The sequence below is a fragment of the Peromyscus maniculatus genome, chromosome 12 (assembly GCF_049852395.1).
Source record: "Peromyscus maniculatus bairdii isolate BWxNUB_F1_BW_parent chromosome 12, HU_Pman_BW_mat_3.1, whole genome shotgun sequence".
NCBI lineage: Eukaryota > Metazoa > Chordata > Mammalia > Rodentia > Cricetidae > Peromyscus > Peromyscus maniculatus.
Window position 1 is genome coordinate 10,102,805 of NC_134863.1, and position 21,356 is coordinate 10,124,160.

A 21,356-nucleotide genomic window follows, 5' to 3' on the forward strand; every position below is an offset into this window, starting at 1 on the left:
AGAATTAAATGAAAATAAATATACAACATACCCAAAATTATGGGATACAATGAAAATTATTCTCTCATATAATAATCCTGTCTTTATCTTCCACTCCATCCCCTCCTCATAATCCCCTCACCTCCTCTTTCCCCTAGATCCACTGTTCCTGTTTCCCTTCAGAAAAGAGCAGACCTAGAGATTTTAAGAGGCAAGTACATAGCACCAAGTACCTACATAAAAAAAATTAATTAAAAAAAAAACAACTGAAGCAAGGGGGGGGGTAATGGAACCAGGTGCTAGTAAAGCTGGCCCTAAGGGAGAGTGTACAGGGTGGAATCCAAGTTGCTTACAAAAAAAAATATGATTGGCGCTTCAGGTCAAGAAAGGTGATGTCAGTACATAATTCCCTCATAGACAACACTGTAAATTCTGTAGACTCTGCAGGTGTGTTATTGGGTAACCTTTAAGCTGATCTGCACAATGGGACATTTGCCCCTCCCCTGCCTCAGTCTCATTCTTTATGCTTTAAAAGGAGCTTGTTGTTTTTAAATAAATGAGTCCCTACCTGACTTGGCTCCTTGCTGCGTCTGATTCCGGGTAAAAGGGAGGCTGGCGAGCAGTGCACTTACCTTTCCTCAGTTCCAGGTCTCTCTTCTCGGGGACCTAGGTTCCTGGTGGGGCAGGACTCCACAAAAGAGTTCTCATGATATCAAGATATAACAGAACACCTGAAACGCTAGAACAAAAAGAAGAAATCACACACAAAGGAGTAGATGGCAAGGAATAATCAAAGCCAAGATTGAAATCAATTAAAAGAGAAACAAAGAGAACAATACAAAGAATCAATTAAAGATTGGTTCTTTGAGAAATCCAGTATGATAGATAAACCCTCATCGAAATTAACTAAAAGTCAGAAAGAGAATGTCCAAAGTTACAAAATCAGAAATGAAAAGGAGGACATAACAACAGACAGAGGAAACCCATAGAATCGTGAGGGTGTAGTTTAAAAACTTGTATTCCACTAAATTGAAAAATCTAAAAGAAATGGATAATTTTCTGAATAGGTACCACTTACAAAAGTTAAATTAAGATCATGCAAGCAATTTAAACTGACCCCTAACTCCTAGTGAAATAGAAACAGTTATTAAAAGTCTCCCAACTAAAAATAGCCTAGGGCCAGGTATTTTGAGTGCAGAATTCACCAGACATTCAAAGAAGAGTTAATGCTAATACTCTGTAAATTATTCTACAAAATAGAAACAAAAGGAACATAGCCCAATTAATTTTATGAGGACACAGTTTTCCTGATACCCAAACCATATGAATACCCAACAGAGAAAGAGAATTACAGACCACTTTCCCTTATGAACTTAGGTACAAAAATACTCAATAAAATACTTGAAAACCAAATCCAAGAATATATCAAAAAGATCATCCACCATGATCAAGGAGGCTTCATCTGAGAGATGCAGAGATGGGATAACATGTGAAAATCAATAGATGAAATCTACCATATAAACAAACTGAAAGAAAAAACTACACATGGTCATCTCAGTAGATGGAGAAAGGACCTTTGAAAAAAATCCAACACCTTTTCATTATTAAAATCCTGGAGAGTTTAAGGATACAGGGGACATACTCAAAATAATAAAGGCAGCTTACAGTACACCTGTAGCCAACATTAACAAATGGAGAAAAACTCAAGACAACTCCACTAAAATCACAAGCAAGACAAGGCTGTCCACTCTCTCCATATCTATTCAACATACTACTTGAACTCTTAACTACAGCAATAAGACAACTGAAGGAAATCAAAAGGATACAAACTGTAAAGAGAGAAGTCAATGAATCTTTATTTGCAGATGATATGATATTATACATAAGTGAACCTAAAAATTCTACCAGGGATCTCATAAACCTGATAAACCTTTCAGCAAAGTAATTGGATACAAAATAAACTCACAAAAAATCAGTAGCCCTCCCATATGCAAATGAAAAATGGACTGAGAAAACACTCAGAGAAACAACACCTATCCCCATAGCCACTAATAATATAAAATATCTTGGGGTAACTCTACTCAAGAAAGTAAAAGATTTATATGATGAAAACTTAAAGTCTTTGAAAAAAGAAACTGAAGAAAGTATTAGAAGATGGAAAGATCTCCCATGCTCATGGATCAGTAGGATTAACATACTAAAAATGGCCATCCTACCAAAAGCAATCTACTGATTCAGTGTAATGCCCATCAAAATTCCCAACACAATTCTTCACAGAACTTCAAAGGACAATTTTCAACTTCATATCGAAAAACAAAAATCTAGGATAGCTAAAACAATTTGAACAATAAAAGAACTGCTGGAGATCTCATTATTCCTGATTTTAAGTTGTACTACAAAGTTATATTAACAAAAACCATATTTGTTTTTATTGGCATAAAAAACAAAGACATGTTGATGCATGGAATAGAATTGAAGAACCAGACATAAATCCACACTCTTTTGGCACCTGATTTTTATAAAGAAGCCAGAAATACACTTTGGAAAAAAAGAACAACTTCAACAAATGGTTCTGGTAAAATAGGATGACCGCATGTAGAAGAATGAAAATAGATCTATACTTACAACCCCTCACAGAACAACTCCCAATAGATCAAAGACCTCAACATAAGACCAGATACACTGCACCTTACTGAAGAGGAAGTAGGAAATAGTCTTGACTTGTAGACACAGGAGATGACTTTCTGAACAGAACACTGTTAGTGTGGACATAAAATTAAACAATTGATAAATGGGGCCTCATGAAACTGAGAAGCTTCTGTAAGACAAAGGACACCATCATTCCTACAAATAGTAGTGACAGCCTACAGAATGGGAAAAGTTTATAACAACTCCATATCTAGTAGAAGATTAATACCCAAATTATATAAAAATCTCAAGACTAACCAAACAACCCAATTAAAAATGGGTTACAGATCTAAACAGAATTCTCCATAGAGAAAACACAAAAGGCTTTACCACTCTTGGGCAAATAACTCAAATGACACTTCATCCTACCACAAGGAAACATGTTCAGTTATGTTCATTGCTGCTCTTCATGGTAGCCAGAAATCGGAAACAACCTAGATGTCCCTCAACAGAAGAATAGAAATAGAATAGAAAGTAAATGTGCTACATTTACATAATGGGTTATTACTCAGCTGTTAAAAAAATAACATTTTAAAAATAACATTAGCTGGATAGCCCTGCTCCCTAGGACCTAGCCTCCAGGGGCACATCTCCTGTCTCTACCCTATATACTGACACCTAAGCCCCAGAGACACTACAGTGGCATCTACCCACCTCCAGCCATCCCAACCTCATCAGTGACCACTAGGGCCCCACCTGCACCTGGAGGAGGATGTGAGTGTCTGGGCACCCTGGTGGATAGCCCTGTTCCCTAGACTCTAGCCCCCAGGGGTACTTCTCTTGCCTCTCCCTCACCCTCAGACATCAAAGCCCCAGTGACCTGGCAGCTGCCTCCAAATACCCACAAACATCACCTGAGGCATCAGAGATCATCAGAGCCACAGGCCCCAACTGCACCAGAAGAAGAGCAACTATGTAAGCCACAGGTCCCACCTGCACCAATTGGAGGAAGAGATGGGTAGACAACAGTGTAAGAATACATTCAACAACATAAAGAACAATATGGCACCACCGGAAACTGGTGGTTCTACAACAGCAAGACCTGAACACCCCAATGTAGAAGAAGCAGAAAAAAACAACCTAAAAAATAACTTTATAAAGATGATAAAGACCCTTAAAGAGGAATTGAAAATTTTCCTTAAGGAATGGAGGAAAAGACAAACAAAACAGTTGGAAGAAATCAATAAACCCCTTCATGAAAGCTAAGAAAAAAAACAAGTGAAGGAAACAGTTCAAGATTTGAAAATGGCTGCCCCCGACTTCCCTTCTGGACCAGAGGTGAGTATCTGGGCCCAACCCGGACCCCATCCCTGGGCACCAGCCACTCTGGGAAGACCTGCCCAACTGGGCCCCAGGTTCTGGCCACTGGGCAGGTCCCCTTCTAGCCCCACCAGGAGGGATCCCCTTCTCCAAGCCCCCCAGCAGTCCCTGTAATCTCCACGTCCTGCCCCCATGCCCATCTGCCCGAGACCCCAGCCACCTCCTGAGACTTAGAGACCGGCCCCCAGCTCCCATCCTGCTCCTGACTTCCCTTCTGAACCAGAGACTTCCGGTCCAGATAAGAGCTTCCATCCTGCCCCAGAGTTCCCATTTGGACAAGAGAACTCTCATCTGGACAAGAGAGAGAGACTTCCTGAATCTGTCAGCTCTTTCTGAACCAAGTACACTGATACGACTTAGAAGGAACCACAAGGAGATGGGCAGACGTCAAGGCAAAAGTACATACAACAAAATGAAGAGCAATACAGCATCACCAGAACCTAGCCCGCCTCTAACATCTAGACCTGAACATCAAAAATTGGAAGAAACAGAAGAAAGTAGCCTTATGAGTAACATCATGAAGAAGGTAGAGGCTTGTGTAGAGGAAAAGACAAGAAAATTGGAAGAACACTGTAAACAACTAGAGGAAAGGGCAAACAAATTAGAAGAAAACAATAAAGTCCTGCAAGAAAGCAATAAAGTCCTGGAAGAAAACAATAAAGTCCTATAAGAAAACAATAAAGTACTGAAAGAAAACAATAAAGTACTGGAAGAAAACAATAAAGTACTGAAAGAAAATCATGAAAAAACAATGAAACAAACAAAGGAAACAGTCCAAGACCTGAAAAGGGAAAATGAAAAAATAAAGAAGACACAAACAGAGGGAATGCTGAAAATAGAAAACCTGAGTAAAAGATCGGGAACTTCAGATGCAAGTATAACCAACAGAATGCAAGAGATGGAAGAGGGGATCTCTGGCATTGAAGATACAGTAGAAGAAATAGTTTCATCAGTCGAAGGAAACACTAAAGCCAACAAAGTCATGAACCAAAATGTCCAAGAAATTTGGGACACCATGAAAAGACCAAACCTATGAATTATAGGGATAGAAGAAGGTAAAGAATACCAACTCAAAGGCACAGAAAATATATTCAACAAAATTATAGAAGAAAACTTTCCCAACTTAAAGAAGGAAATGCCTATGAAGATACAAGAAGCCTATACAACACCAAACAGACTAGACCCCCCAAAAAAGTCCCCTTGACACATAATAATTAAACAACTAAATGTACAGAATAAAGAAAGAATATTAAGAGCAGCCAAGGAAAAAGGCCAAGTGACCTATAAAGGTAAACTCATCAGAATAACACCCGATTTCTCAATGGAGACTTTGAAAGCCAGAAGGACCTGGACAGATGTAATGCAGACACTAAGAGACCATGGATGTCAGCCCAGACTAATACCCAGCAAAACTTTCAATCATCATAGACGGAAGGAACAAGACATTTCAAGACAAAGACAGATTTAAACAATACCTATCCACAAACCCAGCCCTACAGAAAGCACTAGAAGGAAAATTCCAACCGAAGGAAGTCAGATACACACTCGAAAACACAGGCAATAGATAAAGCCACAACAGTAAACCCAAAAGAAGAGAAGTACACACACACTAACACCAAAAATAACAGGGATGAACAATCACTGGTCGTTAATATCCCTTAATATCAACAGACTTAATTCACCTATAAAAAGACATAGACTTTGCTGTGGGTATCATTCTATATAAATAAAACACTGATGGCCAGTGACCAGACAGGAAGTGTAGGCGGGCAAGGAGAGAGGAGAATTGGGGAAACAGGAAGAAGGAGGGAGAGACACTGCAGCCACCGCCAGGACAAGCAGCATGTAAAGATGCCGGTAAGCCACCAGCCACGTGGCAAGGTATAGATTTATAAAAATGGGTTAATTTAAGATAAAAGAACAGTTAGCAAGAAGCCTGCCACGGCCATACAGTTTATAAGTGATATAAGCGTCTGAGTGATTATTTTATAAGTGGATTGTGGGACTGTAGGACAGAATGGATATGAAAGCAGGACCCATCTTTCTGCTGCATACAAGAAACACATCTAAAATTCAAAGACAGACACTACCTAAGAATAAAAGGCTGAGAAAAGACTTTCCAATCAAATGATCTTAAGAAACAAGCGGGTGTAGCCATCCTGATATCCAACAAAATAGACTTCAAACTAAAATCAATCAAACGAGATCAAGAAGGGCATTACATCCTCATCACAGGAATGATCCACCAAGATGAAGTTTCAATTCTGAACATTTATGCCCCAAACACAAGGGCACCCACATATGTAAAAGAAACATTACTAAAGCTTAAACCACATATAAACCCCCACACATTAATAGTGGGAGATCTCAACACCCCACTTTCACCACTGGACAGATCTCCCAAATCGAAACTTAACAGAGAAATAAAGGACTTAACTGATGTCATGACCCAATTGGACCTAATAGATATCTACAGAACATTCCATCCTAACAAGAAAGAATATACCTTCTTCTCAGCACCCCATGGAACTTTCTCTAAAATCAACCACATACTTGGCCACAAAGCAAATCTCAACAGATACAAAACAATTAGAATAACCTCCTGTGTTCTATCAGACCACTATGGTTTAAAGTTAGATTTCAACAACAACAAAAACTACAGAAAACCTACAATCTCATGGAAACTGAATAATGCTCAACTGAATCACCAATGGGTTAAGGAAGAAATAAAGAAAGAAATGGAAGACGTCCTAGAGATCAATGAAAATGAAGACACCACATACCCAAACTTATGGGACACTGTGAAAGCAGTGCTAAGAGGGAAATTCATAGCACTAAATGCCCACATAAAGAAGTTGGAGAAATCCCACACTAGTGACTTAACAGCACACCTGAAAGCTCTAGAACAAGAAGAAGCAAAGTCTCCCAGGAAGAATAGATGCCAGGAAATTATCAAAGTGAGAGGTGAAATTAATAAATTAGAAACTAAGAGAATAATACAAAAAATTAATGAAACAAAGAGTTGGTTCTTTGAGAAAATCAACAAGATAGATAAGCCCTTATCCAAACTAACCAAAAGACAGAGAGAGAGAACCCAAATTAACAAAATCAGAAATGAAAAGGGGGACATAACAACAGACATTGAGGAAATCCAGAGAATTATCAGGTCATATTTCAAAAACATCTACTCCAAAAAACTGGAAAACCTAAAAGAAATGAACATTTTTCTGGATAGGTACCACATACCTAAGTTAAATCAAGACCAGATAAACTATTTAAATAGTCCAATAACCCCTAAGGGAATAAAAACAGTCATTAAGTCTCCCAACCAAAAAAAGCCCAGGACCAGATGGTTTCAGTGCAGAATTCTACCAGATCTTCAAAGAATAGTTAATACCAATATTCTCTAAATTGTTCCACATAATAGAAACAGAAGGAACATTACCAAACTCCTTCTATGAGGCTACAATTACCCTGATTCCTAAACCAAACAAGGATGCAACAAAGAAAGAGAACTACAGACCAATCTCCCTCATGAACATTGATGCAAAAATACTCAATAAAATACTGGCAAACAGACTCCAAGAACACATCAGAACAATTATCCACCATGATCAAGTAGGCTTCATCCCAGGGATACAAGGGTGGTTCAACATACGAAAGTCCATCAATGTAATACACCATATAAACAAACTCAAAGAAAAAAACCACATGATCATCTCACTAGATGCAGAAAAGGCATTTGACAAAATCCAACACCCCTTCATGATAAAAGTCTTGGAGCCATCAGGAATACAGGGAACATACCTAAACATAATAAAGGCAATTTGCAGCAAGCCAACAGACAACATCAAATTAAATGGAGAGAAACTCAAAGCAATTCCACTAAAATCAGGAATGAGGCAAGGCTGTCCACTCTCCCCATACTTATTCAAAATAGTACTTGAAGTTCTAGCCAGAGCAATAAGACAACATAAGGAGATTAAGGGGATACAAATTGGAAAGGAAGAAGTCAACTTTCCCTATTTGCAGATGACATAATAGTATACTTGAGTGACCCCAAAGATTCCACCCAGGAATTGATAAAGCTTATAAACACCTTCAGCAACATAGCAGGATACAAGATCAACTCAAAAAAAAAAATCAGTAGCCCTCCTATATACAATGGACAAAGAACCTGAGAAGGCAATTAAAGATACATCATCCTTTACAAAAGCCACAAATGACATAAAATACCTTGGGGTAACACTAACCAAGCAAGTGAAGGACCTATATGACAAGAAGTTAAAGTCCCTGAAAAAAGAAATTGAAGAAGATGTCAGAAAATGGAAAGATCTCCCATGCTCATGAGTAGGCAGGGTTAACATAGTAAAAATGGCAATCTTACCAAAAGCAATCTACAGATTCAATGCAATCCCCATCAAAATACCAACACAATTCTTCACAGACCTGGAAAGAATAATATTCAACTTCATATGGAAAAACAAAAAACCCAGGATAGCCAAAAGAATCCTGTACAATAAAACAACCTCTGGAGGCATCACAATCCCTGACTTCAAGCTCTACTATAGAGCTACGGTAATAAAAACAGCTTGGTATTGGCATTAAAACTGACATGTGGACCAATGGAATCGAATCGAAGACCCTGACATTAACCCACACACCTATGAACATACAATTTTTGACAAAGAAGCCAAAAGTGTACAATGGAAAAAAGAAAGCATCTTCAACAAATGGTGCTGGCATAACTGGATATCAACGTGTAGAAGGCTGCAAATAGATCCATATCTGTCACCGTGCACAAAACTTAAGTCCAAGTGGATCAAAGACCTCAACATAAATCCAGCTACTCTGAACCTGCTAGAAGAGAAAGTAGGAAGTAGTCTTGAACGCATTGGCATAGGAGATCACTTCCTAAATATAACACCAGTAGCACAGACACTGAGACAAACAATCAATCAATGGGACCTCTTGAAACTGAGAAGCTTTTGTAGAGCAAAGGATACAGTCAACAAGGCAAAGCAACAGCCTACAGAATGGGAAAAGATCTTCACCAACCCCACATGTGACAGAGGACTGATATCCAGAATATATAAGGAACTCAAGAAATTAGACATCAAAATGACCAACAGTCCAATTGAGAAATGGGCTTTAGAACTAAACAGAGAATTCTCAACAGAGGAAACCCAAATGGCTGAAAGACATTTAAGGAATTGCTCAACATCCCTAATCATCAGGGAAATGCAAATCAAAACAACTCTGAGATACCACCTTACACCTGTCAGAATGGCTAAGATCAAAAACACTGAAGACACTTTATGCTGGAGAGGATGTGGAACTAGGGGAACTCTCCTCCACTGCTGGTGGGAATGCAAGCTTGTACAACCACTTTGGAAATCAATATGGCGCTTTCTTAGAAAATTGGGAAACAATCTCCCCCAAGATCCAGCTATACCACTCCTGGGCATATACCCAAGAAATGCTCAATCATACCACAAGAACACTTGCTCAGCTATGTTCATATCAGCATTGTTTGTAATAGCCAAAACCTGGAAACAACCTAGATGCCCTTCCACTGAAGAATGGATAAATAAATTGTGGCACATATACACAATGGAATACTACTCAGCAGAGAAAAACAATGACATCATGAGGTTTGCAGGCAAATGGATGGATCTAGAAAAAATCATCCTGAGTGAGGTAACCCAGACTCAGAAAGACAAATATGGTACTCACTCATAGGAAGATGCTAGATGCGGAACAAGGATGACTGGACTGCTACTCACATCACCAGTGAGGCTACCTGAAAAATGGGACCCCAAGAAAGACACGGAGAAATGGATGAGATCTACATGAACAGCCTGGTCATGAGTGGGACCAATGAAGGGCGACGGTCGAGGGAAAGAGAGCAGGAGATCCTAGCTGGATCAAGAAAAGAGAGGGAGAACAAGGAATAGGAGACCATGGTAAATGAAGACCATATGAGAAGGGGAGGAAGCAGAGAGCTAGGGAGGCCCATGGAGATCCACAAAGATACCCCTGCAAAAGACTGCTGGCAATGGTCGAGAGACCATGTATGGGACTCTGTTTTTCCCATAGCAGTCTCATGCAGGGACTTGCTGTTCTTATGAAAGCCTCACATATGGGCCTGTGCTCTTCCCAAGGAGGGCCTCACTTATGGACTTTGGCTGCTCCCATGCGGTGTCTCACTTGTAGGTTTCTTTTTTTTTCCCATGGAGGGCCTCACCTATTGGTTTCTGTGGTTCACATGGAGGTCTATACTTATGGCCCCCTCGTTTTCTCATGGACTGCCTCATTTATGGGCCTCTGCTGTCCCCAAGGAAGGCCTCACTGATGGGCCTCTGCTGTTCCCATCAAGGATCTGACCTCTGGGTTTCTACTGTTCCCACGTAGGGTCTTGCTGTTCAGTCTCTGCTACTCCCATGGAAGGCCTCACTGATGGGCCTCCTGTCTTTGTTTTTGTTTTTTGAGTTGAATATAGTTATGTTACATTTATTCATATAGGGTCATGAAAAAGGGAATTGGATCCAATGTCTCTGTTGCTCCAATTTCTTAATGGATACTTGAAGTCTGTTCCTTTGAATGGAGTAAGTTATTAAAAGAGGTGTACTTTGAAAGTAAACAGCAGTGTTGCTTTCTGAACTGAAGTCATTCCCACAGATGCTGTATTTTATACATATACTTGTATGAGGACATTTTCAAAGGCAAGTGTTATAATATATTTGTTACTTAATCAGACTCTGCTTTCATACTTTAGTACACATGTGCTCAACTATGCACCCCACAAAATTTTCATAGGCCTTGAATTAAAATATCAATCATTGCCCTAAGTTTGCCAAACTAACCTGTACTAAGAACTCTACAGTTTGTTAACTGTGAGGAAAGTATTATATTTGAAAGAATAACAGGAACTTTTTAGAGAGAAGTGTTAGCAGAGATTTTGGAGAATAACCAATAAACTTGGCAATTGCCTGTAGTTTGAAAGGGGTACTCCATGGGACCCCTTTGGCCAGTGATTTAACAAGATGTAACCCATTCCTAGTACTGGAGATTTTACTTAGTGGCACAAGATATTTAGTTAGGCATATATGCAAAGGACTCTAGATCTTACTGCAGAGATACTTTCTTATTCATATTCATTGCTGCTCTATTCACATAATCCAGAAAATGGAACCATCCTAGATGTTGATCAACTGATGAATAGATAATGAAAGTGTGGTACATTTGCACCATGGAATATTTTTCAGATGTTAAGAAATATGAAAATTGCAGGCAAATGGATGAAGCTAGGGGGGAAAACGTTCTGGGTTAGTAAACCCAGACTCCCAGAAACAACTCTTATATGTGGTTGTTAGCTTTTAAGCTTTCAATGTGTATGCTACAATCTGAAGACCTACAGAGGATAGGTATTACCGTAGTTAGGTCACCATTGCTGTGGTGAAACACCATGACCAGAACCAACCTGGGGAGAAAAGGGTTTGTTTGGTTTGCATGTCCTGAATCACATACACTGAGGAAAGCCAAGGCAGAACCTCAAACCAGGCAGGAGCCTAGAAGCTGATGCAGAAGCCATGGAGGGGTACTGCTTACTGGCTTGCTCCTCATGGCTTGCTCGGCCTGCTTTCTGATAGAACCCAGGACCACCAGTCTAGGGCCTCTCTCATCAGTCAGTAATTAAGAAAATGCCCTACAAGCCTGCCTGCCTACGGCCCAATCTCAAGCATTTGTTTTCCAGTTGAGCTTCCCTCCTCTTAGATGACGTTAGCTTGAGTCAAGTTGACATAAAACTTGCTGGGACAGGCACTAGTAAAGGACAGGGGGAAAGAAGAGGACCTCCCGAGGAAGGGGAAATAGAGTGCAGTGTTAGGGGGAAACTGGAATAGGAGGATTAAATATGCAAGGTAACGGGAGAGCAGGGTACAGGAGGAAACATGGGGAGGGACAACTAACTAAAGTCCTTTTGAAAAACCACATGGAAACCTACTACTGTATAACCTTCTTAAGGCATATACAGACATGACAGACATTTAAATGGAGTCGCCTTAGAGTCTTCATTTTCAAGTTCAGATGAAGAAATGGTTCAGGGTAGAGTGCACACTGATCTGGGATACGAGCTGGAGCTACAGGCAGTGGCTTACAACAAACTGCCTGTAACTCATGTGCCAGGGAACCCCAACACCCCTGGCTTCTGTGGACATCCACACTCTCTCTCAAATAAAGTAAGTCTTTAAAAAAAATTAAAAGGCCGGGCGGCGGTGGCGCACGCCTTTAATCCCAGCACTCGGGAGGCAGAGGCAGGCGGATCTCTGTAAGCTCGAGGCCAGCCTGGGCTACCAAGTGAGTTCCAGGAAAGGCGCAAAGCTACACAGAGAAACCCTGTCTTGAAAAACCAAAAAAAAAAAAAAAAAAAATTCTAGTGATTTCAGAAGCTGTTGGGGAGAATTTGTAAACATGCAGGTGGAGCACCCCAAAAGTTACTACTAAAAGAGAAAAACCTTTCTGGAAAGATAGGGTGTTTCATGGATTTTCTTAATATTCTCTAAGTCTTTGATGTTTTTCATTTGGAATTACCCTGGTGATGGCTCCCTGCCCCCAATATTAGAGTTATAGAAGGCTACAGCAAGGGTCAGAATGCCAGTCCGGTTTCTGTTGCTGAGTGATCTCTGCAGAGTGTGTTAGTCGGCTCCGTGACAAACAGTGAGCCGGAGACAGGCCATTTAAAGGGAGCACATGGTTTTATAGGGAGCACACAGTGGAGTAAGTTTTTCACCTTGTGGCCAGATGCAACAAGATAGAAAAGCCAGAGTTCTGAGGAATCTGTCTGTCTACACTCAAGTTCTAGGGTTGTAGACAGGTATGCCTTCATTGTGGGCTGTTTCGTGGCTGCTAGGACCCAAAGTCAGGGCTTCATGCTTGGGCAGGAAGCACTCTACCCACTGAGTTATCTCTGTGGCCCCTCAAACCACGTTTTTTTTTTTTTTTCAAACCGCTTTTTAACAGGGTCTCCTTTAAGAGTTGAGAAGCCTGGTGCAAAAGTACCGACGAAGGTCCCCATTCCCTGTTAAATAACACCCTCAGTGTATTTCGTTTTATACTTTCATACTTATTTGCATATTCGAGCATCTTCCAGTTTTCCTACTTTGACTACAACCTGTCACAGAATTGAACACGTATAAAGTCATGGTTTGGGGACAGAAAGATGGTTCAGTGAGCAGGGCTCTTGCTGCCAAGGGTGACAATGTGGTGGAGTGAGAGAACTGACTCCTGCAAGCTGTCCTCTGACCTCCACACTTGTGCGTGGCATGTGTGCCACACCCCAAATAAATGAATGTAATATTAGTAAAAAAAAAAAAGATCATTTTTATAGAACCGAGAATCATAAACTATTGACAATAACTAAATTGAACATCCACATTGTAGTTCTGTTGCTAGGTCAGTTATACTTGAGTGGGTAATAGGTATAGACATACCCCAAGAAATACTTTTTCTTCCCTTCATGTTAGCAGAAAATCACTATATAGTTATAATTGAAATTTCAACATAATGTGATCTCTGGTGATAGCAGTGATCTAAAGTAGCTATGATTTAAGTGGAATGGAGTGTGTTTAAATGAGGTAAAAATCTGAGTATATTTGCATTATGAATCTGAAGAAAAATAAAAGGAAGATGATTGATACCTGGTATTACTGGACATAATACTTAATTATGTAGGAACATATAGGGTTTATACTGTGTAAGAAGCATTTGACAAACTGATTAATTTGTCTTTTCTCTTGCCTAAGTGCTTCCAGTGATCAATTCCTTCCTGCTCTCTGAAGCTGGACGAGCTCCTGATGTCAATCGTGGTACAGACTGTAAACCATCATAGAATCCTGACAACTGCCTCGTCCTTCTATGCCATCTTAAAAGATCCACGGGGAGTCTTCTCCTGGGCCTGATGAACATAAAGAGTAAATGTGAAGGGCTACCACGTGCTGCTCTGCCAGGGCTGTGCTCTGGACCCAGGCGCTGGGGCTCCTGGGGATTTCATGTATATGAGAAGGAAATCTGTGAAGGGCTCGAAAGTACAGAGCTTAAGACAGAGTATCACAAGGAACCTCTGTGGGAGGGTGGAAGTGTTTCAGTCTTGATGTGTATCATATCATGATCATGTCAGTTTATATGTTTGTTCAGATTTAATAACTGTACACTTGATATGTGTGTTCTGCTTGTATTCAGCAAAATTTTGTTAGTATAAAAATAAAGGCTACAGAGAACACTTTTAATTATGTAAACTAAGGGTGTTTTGAATTTCTATTTGTGTGTGTGTGTGTGTGTGTGTGTGTGTGTGTGTGTGTGTGTGTGTGTGTATAATGTATACAGATGCACTCATCCATGTGGGTATATATGGAGGGTAGAGGTTGATATCAAGATGTCTTTTTTCTTAATCACTATTTGTTCTATAACACCACATGTCACTCTCACCTCAGCCCCACAATTCAGCTCAGTAGTTGAGGAGGGCTGGAGAGGTGACTATAGGTCCTTTTCCCTGATCACAGAAAAACAGAAATGGTCAATGACAACCCAGGTCTGAGTCACCAAAGCAATTCCATGTCTAGTCACAGTGATTAATCTGGGGATGACCACTTGGGGCAATGAAAGTTAGGACCAGGGTTTTATTGAGACTGTTAGAAAACTAGACTTGCTATTTTTTTCTGCTGGGAATTCTAGCTGTAAAGGTGATGCCCAAGTCCAAGGTGCCATGGGCCACAGCGCACATGAAGCCATCACAGATACAGAGTCACAACAAAGACAGATTGACTCCTAAGGACACTAATCCAGAGACCTTTAAGGCTGTTCTGTATAGTCTTCCATTTATGTACCAATATTATCCCAGTTGTACTTAAGCCAAGTTGATTAAGGTTGAATCAGACTATAAATTCTCAGTGGAGGGACTCCAGGCTGATCAAATTGTCTAGGCAGCTCTCACTTTAAATTCAATAAAGATACAGTCCCTCTATCTCATTTACCAGCTGGGTTATTATGTTGTAAACCTAAAACTAGAATGCCTTATGTGAAATTTTTGCTTGAAAAGTTATCATTGCAACTGAGGGCACACAAGCTTACCATCTTCTAAACTGAGACAACAGAGGCAAACCAGGAAGATGAGCAGACCACAAAGGCTACCGCAGAGACGATCTGAGCTCCAATCAGCTCCTCTCAAACACTGTGAAGCTGGATTTACGCTTTAGCACTGAACTTGCCAGAGTCTAAACTGCTGATGCAAGCAAAACTGCACACTGAGAACGTGATGTTGGAAGGTAACAGAGAGCCTGCCTGCTTAGACATTTCTACAAATAGCAGGGATCTCTGCCTCAGACTGCAACCGACTCTTAAGTATCATTCTCCATTCCACTGCAACTTGGGTTGCAAGTATCATGGGAGCAATGATGCCACCAATGCCACAAACACAGCATTGATAAAGAGCAGAGGATGAAAATGAATAAGCCAGTGTTGGGAACGCACATTTTCAAGACCCACCCCTGAGCTTCAATGTTTTCAATATTCAGTATCTTTTTATTTGATACTTATATTTGATGTATAGTACAAGTTGGGATACTTTATTATTATAAAATTTCTGTCTCCCCAGCTACAGTGTGAATTCCTTCAGGCACAGGACCTTATCTTCCTATACATACAATAGATCTGACATAAAATAGATGAAAATATCTGGTAGAAGCGAGAGAGAGAGAGAGAGAGAGAGAGAGAGAGAGAGAGACAGAGACAGAGACAGAGACAGAGACAGAGACTGTGGTGGTATGGTGTTCCCCAAAATATTGTGCATGCTAATAAACTTATCTGGGGTCAGAGAACAGCCACAATATTAAACATAGAGCAGAGAGGATAGGCAGTGGTAGCACACGCCTTTAATCCTAGCATTCCAGAGGCAGAAATCCCTCTGGATCTCTGTGAGTTCAAGGCCACATTGGATACAGCCAAGCATGGTGACTCATGCCTTTAATCTCAGAAAGTGAGCCTTTAATCCCAGGGAGTGATGTCAGGAAGCAGAAAGGTATATAAGGCGTGAGGACTAGAAACTAGAAGCTTTTGGCATGGTTAACCTTTTAGGCTTTTGAGCAACAGTTCAGCTGAGAGCCATTTGGATGAGGACACAGGATCACCTGAGGAACTGGCGAGGTGAGGAAGCTGTGGCTTGTTCTGTTTCTCAGATCATTCAGTGTTCACCCCAATACCTGGCTCAGGTTTGATTATATTAATAAAACTCTTTAAGATTCATGTTACAAGAGACAGAGACAGAGACAGACAAAGAGGGAGGAAGGGAAGGAGAGGGAGAGGGAAAGGGAGGGAGGCAGGGAGGGAGAGAGAGAGGAGAGAGAGAGAGAGAGAGAGAGAGAGAGAGAGAGAGAGAGAGAGAAGATTTTTAGAAGGAAAATTCTGATGACATTACCTAAATATTCAAATGACATCAATTCTTGTAAACTAGCCAAGCCTAACAACGCTTAGCATCCAAGATCAGATGATATAGGACACATCTAGGTCAGTATTTTAATGTGAGAAATGATGCCTTACCTATGGTGATATTTTATTTTATTTGTACTGAAATGTGATTTTATTTGTATGTTAATAAATAAAGTTGCCTGGGGGTCAGAGCTAATAACAAGCCATAGCAGAAACTGGGCAGTGGTGGTGCACGCCTTTAATCCCAGCTCTTGGGAGGCAGAGCTAGGCAGATCTCTGTGTGTTCATTGGAGATACATGCCTTTAATCTCAATACCAACCATAGAAGACCTGGAGGTCTGTACAGACAGGCAGTGACGAGGCGGTCATGTGGTTGGGTTTATAACCAATGAGAAGACAGGATAGAAAGTCTATAAAAAAGATAAACAGACAGGAAGTAGCTCTCTTGCTGAGGACAGAAGCGGCAGTGAAGGATAAGGTTTTTAGCTCTTAGCTATTGCTCTGACCTCTTGGGCTTTCATCTTTGCATTGGCTCTGTGTTTCTTATTTAGTAAGACGGTTACACCTACACTTACCTGTGGATAAGGCCTCCTCCCAAACATCTCCCTCACGAGGCTGATGAATATTCCAGGATGTTTGGGGAAGTAAAGAGATCTCTTCAGGTGATGCTAATCTCATGTCCATGTCCATGTGATTGCTCTGGAATTGGTACCGAGGGATGAAGCAGATTTCAACTTGTCTGAAAATGTCCTTGATGATCTCTTCCATGTCAATTTCATCTTGCATGCTCAAAAAGATGGAAATTCTTTTGGAATTCTGATACTGACTGTGGGCAATCACTTAAGTGGAAAATGATGGCAATTATAATTTTTAAGACTATAGTTTTTATAAACTAGTAACTTCTCTTACTAATTTCTCTCTTTTGTCGCAGCCTTTTCTAAGTAAAAGTGGTACAGTGAGTTAATGCTATGTCTTGATACCTGGCTTTTATTTCCATACTCAAGATTTGCATATTCAATGGTCCCTTTATCTCTCTGGTAGGCCTGTAGTCTGTATGGAAACTCATTAAGAAGACATGAAGTGGAAAAGCTGTCTATCTTCAGAGTTCCAGATGTGATCCCAGTTTCCAGTACATGTCAGAGACTTACTAGAGGATTTTGGTTTATTTTCTCTTTGAAATTTGGATCTCACCAATTTTCCAGTCCTTGGGTTGTTTGGCATTTCTCCCACCAATTTTAGCCCTTTTGGCCCAGCCAAGACCTAACCTTCCTGACCTCTGCAGAAGCTTTACTACATTTAGAATGATACACAACTCAGCACTTCAGTCTGTAGGAGGTAAGTCATGAGTCAATCACTGCTTACGTGTCCTAAACCAGTCCACAAGCTCCCACAGAGAACACGCCCTAAAACAGTCTCTACCAATGCTATTCCGTTCAACTGGGTGTTCAGAAAGTTCATTAAAATGGGAGCAAGGGGCTCCTCATATAAGAATCCGTTTTTAGTAGAATCACTCATCAGGCAAAGAGAGCTAAGTTTTGCTCAAAACCCTAGGAACTTACCAGACTCAGAAGTTGGCCCTTAGCTCCCTTTTTTTTCTCTATTCCTTTTCTGTTCTCTCCTGTCCTCCAAGCTAAGAAGAGAAGGATAATGCAAACACAGCTTACAAATATGACTGGCAGAAAGATCAGTAAAGAAAGCCAAGTTACATGTAATACTGTAAGACCAAAATGAGAACAAAATGCCTCCATCTTAGAAATAAGGCCTAAGCTTTCTCCATTTTAGGTATAGGCCTTGAGTTACTGGAACCAGTGAACCCAGATTCTAGAAATTAGAAAGTGCAAAAGTACAGAGTCACAAGGTATTCATTCGGTGATGACTGTTGAACCAAGGAATGTTCCAACCCTGGTTTCCAGGGTAACTGACCACAGAAATGCCCCCACCTGAGGGCAGCCAATGAGAAATGGTGATGGGCAAACACCTCCTTAGAAGTAAGATTAAACCATGATTTTAATCTAGAAAGTCCCTAGAAGCGAGCCAATCAGAATTGTACCCGTACTAGCACCCCTAAATGATGTAACCTTGTGGTTTTTGCCTTTAAAAACTGAGCTTGCCGGGTGGTGGTGGGCACGCCTTTAATCCCAGCACTCGGGAGGCAGAGCCAGGCGGATCTCTGTGAGTTCAAGGCCAGCCTGCACTACCAAGTGAGTTCCAGGAAAAGGCGCAAAGCTACACAGAGAAACCCTGTCTTGAAAAAGCAAAAAAAAAAACCAAAAAAAAAAAAAAAAAAACTGAGCTTGCAGACAGGTGGGCACTTCTTCCAGCCTCCACTGCATTGGATGTATTGGACAAAGTCCCTGCCTAGGCTTGTATTGCTTTCAGATATCCCGGATTAAACCTTGCTTTTGCATTCCGGCATGCTCATCTTTGGTGGTCTCTGGTCACAATAATACAAAGGGAAGAGAGAAGTGAAGCAAAGCATACCAAACCAGGGCTGAGGAAGAAAGTCAACCCCTGATTTCTGAAAAGCTGTAAAGCTGCTGAAAGGCTTGGCATAAGTGAAGAAAATGGAAAGGGGGAACCCAGATTTGGAGGAGGCCCAAGGCTTTGACACCACTTACTATATGAGAAAGTACTTTTCTCAATCTCTTTAAAGCAGAGGATAGAAACCCAAGAGCTGAATAGGCAGTAAGGCACACAGCTACAATTCTGTGTGAGACTATGCACATGCATTTGCCTTCCTGCCTCAAGCCCACTTACATGCTATTTGTTAAGAAGGGAGGAAAAAAGGAAACCCGTCATAACAATGAAGACAACAAAGCAGAAATTTGACTGATTCCTGTAAGACAGGGGGAGAACGAGACAGTATTTACAGACAGCGCAGCGCTAAAACATGGACACAGGAGGTAGGCAGAATCCATTCTTCCCTGACAATTCCGACCAGTGTCTACAAAAACAGGAGGCATCTTGTAGCTAACACACTTTCATTCATAAGTATACACAGACAAGAAGGGCCAGGAGTTTCATTCAGTGGTAGAAGGAGTTTCATTCAGTGGTAGAAGGCTTCACTATGATGTTCAAGGTTCTCAGTTGATGCCCAGTACCCCCAAAGGACATAAATATACATAGCCAATAAATGATTTTCAACCATTTTGAAAAGCCAAAGTACAAAATAGAAAGATTTCTAAAATGAAAAATGGAAGGAAAAAAAATGATTCAGTGTTAGACAGATAATTCAAAAAAATGAAGATTATTTTTAATTTCTAGTTTTCTCAGACAAGCTGAAAACAATAACTGGATCTATAAAACATCAATAGGTTGCTATGGAAAGGAAGCAATAAGAAATAATTATTGGAAATTAAAACCATGATTAACAAAATGAAAACAATCTAGGAAGAAATCCTGTGTGGGGAGACAAATTAGGAAAAAAATAAGAAAAAAATGTTAAGAGACACAGAAGATCAATCTAAACTTTTTACTATCTAATTAACAAGAATTCCTAAAAGGTCCAGAGGAAAACTAGTTATCAAGATGTGGTGGTTTGAATGAGAATGGACACCATAAGCTCATCCATTTGAATGTGTTCTCAGTTGATGAACTATTTAGAAGGATTAGGACCTCTTGTGGAAGGTGTGTCACTCAGGGTGGGCGTAGAGGGCACGAAGTCCTTGTGCTCACAGATAAGCACTAGGGAAACCAGGAACGTTAAACATTAAGGCTTGTCTCTTCAAAGGAAGAGATGTATCATCTCTTTTCTGTCCATAAGGCTGGGAATGAATTTGGTCAATAGCCTGGTGACTTCTGAACTATCTCTATGGCCAGACCACACATGGTTCTCCCTTATTCTTATGTTTGTCTCAGTCATCCTCCCCAGACCCTTATCTTGAGCGTTGTTTCTCAGCCAGTAGAGCCCATCTTTATGGGAGATGTCACACGTACTTTACAAATGAGAGCAGAGGTGGTTAATAACCTTTGCACTATCTGTATGACCAACACCACACCAGCTCTTCCCCCAGACCTTTAACATGCCACATGTAGTCAATCTATACAATCCATCTTAATGAGAGAGGACACATGTACCTTGGAAAGAGTTTCAATGTAACCATGTCTTAAGCTTTGTTGTACACACAGGATTGAATTAATTATCACCAGAAAACTTTTTCTCAAAATGTGCTGTGCTTAAATATGCCTAACATAAACTGTCCTTTGTTAGCCTCTAGAAGTTTGAACCAACAACAGCCACTGAGTTGTGTTGAGGAAGGCTTACTTCTAGCTTCACACTGATGATACCCTTCTGGCCTCTGTGATCTCAGAGATCACTGGAGTGAGTTTTGAGGTTTCAAAATCCCACAGCCCATGACATCCAGTCAGTCTGTCTGTCTGTCTGTCTGTCTGTCTGTCTGTCTCTCTCTCTCTCTCTCTCTCTCTCTCTCTCTCTCTCTCTCTCCTCCTTCCTCCCTCCCTCCCTCCCTCTTTCCTTTCCTCCCTCCCTCCTTCACCTACTCCATTTTGTGGATAAGATGTAAGGGCTCAGCTACTTCTCCAGCACCATGCCTGCCTGCCTCCATGCTTCCCACCATGATACAGGCTAGTCCTCTGAAACTATAAGCAAGCCCCAAATTAAATGCTTCTTTTTATAAGTCGCCTTGGTTATGGTGTCTCTTCACAGCAACAGAACAGTAACTAAGCCACAAGATATAATACATAAATCAAAAACATCAGTCTCTAGATTGGAAGTCATAGATCTTGAACAGAATGAGGAAAAAAATAATCAAAAACTTGAAATCAATTGAGCAGCCAAATGGGAGTTGCTGGGTCTAGAGAGATGGTTCAGCAGTTTAAGAGCACTTAATGCTCTTGCAGACAACCTGGATTCAAATTATAGCAGCTAC

General features: G+C 40.6%; 1 long non-coding RNA gene across 1 annotated transcript in view; it reads right to left on the reverse strand.

The window, feature by feature from the left end:
* The window catches only part of LOC143268197 (uncharacterized), a 28,939-nt gene extending 10,586 nt beyond the window's left edge, over positions 1-18,353 (reverse strand). The window contains exons 1-3 of the long non-coding RNA XR_013043905.1: positions 18,027-18,353; positions 17,043-17,306; positions 612-718 (exon numbers count right to left, since the gene is read on the reverse strand). This is a non-coding gene — a long non-coding RNA (uncharacterized LOC143268197). The remainder of the gene's footprint in view (positions 1-611; positions 719-17,042; positions 17,307-18,026) is intronic.
* Positions 18,354-21,356: the final 3,003 nt, after the last annotated feature.